Below are 4,036 nucleotides of genomic sequence, written 5' to 3'. Positions count from 1 at the left end.
ATAAGAGCTTATCTCCTAGACTGACATTTATTCAGAGGTTTTTATGCTGCTCAGCTAGTAATTAGTGCAGCTGAATTTTTAACACTGCTTTGTCCAATCATTTGACAAATTTGAAATATATACAGTTTTGATTAAAAAATAACTAAAATCCCAGAGTACAAAATTATTAGCTTGGAAAGCTTTTAATTTCTGGGAGAGTTGAGATGATTCTAAAAATCTTCAACCAGGTCAGAAGTGCTTCTGCTGTTGACTCATTTCCATACGCATATTGAGAGGCCCCTTAAACTAAATTTTTAGGCACTAAGCATTAGATATCTGTAGCAAATCTGTAATTTCTTTCATGCCCATCCATATTGTAATTCTGCTGCTTTATAGGGGCAGGAATACAGTAAAGGCTGCACTACTCATTAACGCTTGTCTGCCTCCTTCACCACTCAGGCTGGAATTTCAGGGGTTGGGGGGGGAGTTTCAAAGGATTTTTCTCTCATATGGCTGATTTCTTGGGATAAGGTTTATTTTTCCTGTCCTAATTTTCTTGTAATAACAGATAGATTGTTCCACAGTAAATCAATGCATTACTTTTGGACACATGTTTTTAACATTGCTTAAGACTAACAAATCTCACTTTTTTTTAAACAGCTCACTTTGAGTAACTGAAGATCAGAATTGGATTAATAATTAGTGATGAAATGGATAAGTGTTTGTTTATGAACTTTGATGGGATTGTTACAGTTACATCCTGTTGTTGCTGTTACAACATTTGTTTTGTCCAAAGTGCAGCCATCTCAGCATCTATGGTTGTTACCTTCAGAAATACACAGCCAAGAGGAGTTCATCGTAGTAAATTATGGTTCATCCAACTACTTTATTCTTACGATTACTGGCTTTCACCAAAACAAAACGACAAAACATGGACTCTGGAAAGACCCAGACGATCTCAGACTCCCTGTTTGGAAAATAGACCATTCTTCTTTACATTTTGCACTTTAGTGCCAAGACCCCTGAAGTCCGTGGGCTCACAGGCCCAGGGCAGTCAGTTGCAGAGGACAACCGGTGTTGCCGCTCGCCTTCACTCCTGAACCTGAAGCGGCAGTGGTAGAGCAGGACGTGGGGTCTCAGGCCAAGTGGGACCAGGGTCTGCATGCTGGCTTTTCCTGTCCACTTCCGTGGGTCTGGGTTTTCCCGGCATTTGTAGGAGCCCAAAGCATGAGAGAAGTTCAGATTCTCGTAAGCACACCATCTCTTCCGTGGTGCCACAGATGGGAAGGGAGGCACGAGCCAGGGAGTGATTTCAGAGCTTTGCATCACCAGGAGTGAAACCCCGCTGCCCTCCACTTTCTGACCTAGACCTGCCCTGACTCCTGTTTTGAGGCAGATGCTTTCAGCCCTCTGTGATGGTAAGACCCCCAATACTTCCCACTGGAGATGTGAAACCTTAAATAGTAAATTTAAACTCCATGACAGTCACTGCCACTGGGCACCGCACCATCCCTGGTCTGCAGGTGAGACCTCAGCTTGTGGTGAGGAGTGCCTGGAGGTGGAGACAATATATCTGGCAATGCTTATAAAATGACCTGGAAAGACATTTGCGTCAAGCTGAACCACTTACATCAATCCCCCAAAAGCTTCAAATACTGTTTGACAGACAAATCTTTTCCCCTCTAAATTTTAGCTGTTAATGCTGCTTTTGCTGTGAACCAAGTCAGAAGTCCCACATAACTCTCAATATATAACTTGCTTCCTGGCTGGGGTGGCCCAGCAGAGAGAAGTGGAACACGGACCTGGGTGAGCGTGAGGGGCAGACCCTCTGGTACCTCTAGGGAGAAGCATGGGCTGAACAGTGGGAGGGGGAGGGATTTAAATTCAAGCTCCCCAAGATTTGTGGCAGCAGCATCCCTATTTTCCTGGGTTTGTTTACTTTCCTGTGTTGTGCATTGCTACATTGTACATTGCTACAGAAGCTGGAGCATGTCAGCACTACCCAGTCAAGCTTCAGTCTGTTAAAAAAGAGGAAAAGTTGCCTTCACCCACGCATCACACACACATGCAGACACAATACCAAAGAAAGCCCACACCTTTGGGACAAAAACAAAGCTAATATGAAACTATTAGCATCTCCTTTTGATGGGCTGTGGAGATAACAGCACCCAGGTGTCTTAATGTTGTCTGTCACAGCTGTCCATCAAAAGTGCTGGCTCACAGGGCAGTTCCCTGGCCCCAGAGCTGTTTCAGACACCTCCTAGCCTGCTGCCCATCCATGGACAGTCTTACAGTCTCCTCCTGTACTTCCATGAGAGACACTATTGACCTGCATCTTTGCCTTGGGTCAACAATTTAAAGACAACTGCTGCTTGATGGTGCACACAAAATGAATTATTAGTCTTGGTTCTGGCCTAAGTGTCTGGAGACTGAGACCTTTGCTGGCCCCACACAGAAGGTCAAGGGCTGACAGAAGCACTAGCAAAGGAGAAGTCCCAACATGTCAAGGGAAAGGGCATTGCAGACTAATAAACTCCGTTACTAGAAGGAGAACTTTGTTCAACTTCTGATGCCAGAAAGGACAGCCTGGACTGGCAGGTAAATCTCCCTGAAGATAGTGGAAATAGAGGTTAGAGCACCATATTTATCTGAGGCTACTTAGTAAATAGTGAGATACTGCAAAAAGAGAATTGGAGATTTAGCAGCAGGAAGGTGTCACTGAATGGCAATAAAAGTACAACCATGCTTTACTCTTCCTTCTGTTTGCAGTGTCCCGCTCTCAGGTGGATGATTGCTCTTCAGCATTTGGCCAAGGTCAGACAACTGAGAGAGAGTTTTTTTCTCAAGTTTCTAGTGTTCCTAAGCATTTTTTAAAATGAGAGACAAGGGCAATAACTTTTTTTAACCGGCAAACATGTTTTCAGTGTCACCAGAAAATGCTGCCTGTCAACTTAGACATTAGACTGATTTTGCTTTGGTAGCTTTTGGCTTCTAAGTTTGGTACAAGAGGTACTCATGTCCCAGAAGAAAATATGCTTGCCCTTTTTAACTGGGTCCCATAGGCTGAAATTTATCCATGGTAAATGTTTCACAGTACAGTAAATTATGCAGCAGGTTCTGCACAAACATCCTTTACACTCTGAAGTGAAGGTGAGCACTCAGCAGCACAAGTACATGGTGTAGCCATCCAGTTGTTTGTGTTTCCCCCAGGCATTCAACAGTTTTCACAAATGACCACACTTTACACTTCTGTAACACACATCTTGTGACCCCACAGGGCAACCGCAAAGGTGGGGTAAATGCCTCTATTTCTATTTTATAGGTACTTAGCACTTCTGAAATGCAAGCTCAAGGCAGGTTGTGTTGAACATCTAAGCCTGGAGAAGTCTTTCTGGAAAGCTGATGGAAATTGTGTGCTCAAATATTAGTGGTAAGTCAAGTGATCAGTGGTTGCTGTTGGAAGATGGCTTTCCTCACATCGTGTGAAAGTCCCTCTCCAGTAGCCCAAGCTTCTCCCCATTTTGTTTTTCTGTTGTGCAGTATTCATTAAACCCTTTGCTGTGACATGCCATTGCCAGTATGCCAAATCCTGAACAAATCACATCCTCTGTTCTTCTGTAGCAGATTTGTGAGATAATCTGTTATAGATTAATCATTTCAGTCTTATGGTGCAATGTCAAAAATAAATTAGGGTTATGAAGCTGGAGAGGAGCCACTTGGGGGGTGGTGTGTTCTCACTGATGCTCCTTATTTTATTTTATTTTGAACACAGTGTCACAATGAGATTTCTGAAGCTGATTGCTACCCCATGGAATCCAAATCACAAGGTGAAAGTGCTGGGGAGTAAGTTCTCATCTCTGCAAATATCAGCTCAGTGTTGAACTGGAGATGATTTTCAGGCTATTTCCTTCCCTCTCCTCACAACATGAAACATATCTGGGCTGATGCATTACATCTCTTTAGAATAATAGATGGCAGAAGAAAAGATAGAATAAAATAAAAGCCAGCCCCTTTTAAGGACTGAATATCTGCTGGAGATGGTGGTATCCGACCCAGG

The 4,036-nt window shown here is 43.4% G+C and overlaps 1 long non-coding RNA gene across 1 annotated transcript in view; it reads left to right on the top strand.

The window, feature by feature from the left end:
• Nucleotides 1-744: 744 nt before the first annotated feature.
• Nucleotides 745-4,036, top strand: part of LOC142361801 (uncharacterized) — a 14,485-nt gene continuing 11,193 nt past the window's right edge. Inside the window, exons 1-2 of the long non-coding RNA XR_012764413.1 lie at nt 745-1,397; nt 3,302-3,409. This is a non-coding gene — a long non-coding RNA (uncharacterized LOC142361801). The remainder of the gene's footprint in view (nt 1,398-3,301; nt 3,410-4,036) is intronic.

This window comes from Opisthocomus hoazin, chromosome 6 (assembly GCF_030867145.1).
Source record: "Opisthocomus hoazin isolate bOpiHoa1 chromosome 6, bOpiHoa1.hap1, whole genome shotgun sequence".
Lineage (NCBI taxonomy): Eukaryota > Metazoa > Chordata > Aves > Opisthocomiformes > Opisthocomidae > Opisthocomus > Opisthocomus hoazin.
This window is presented reverse-complemented; position numbering and strand designations above follow the sequence as displayed.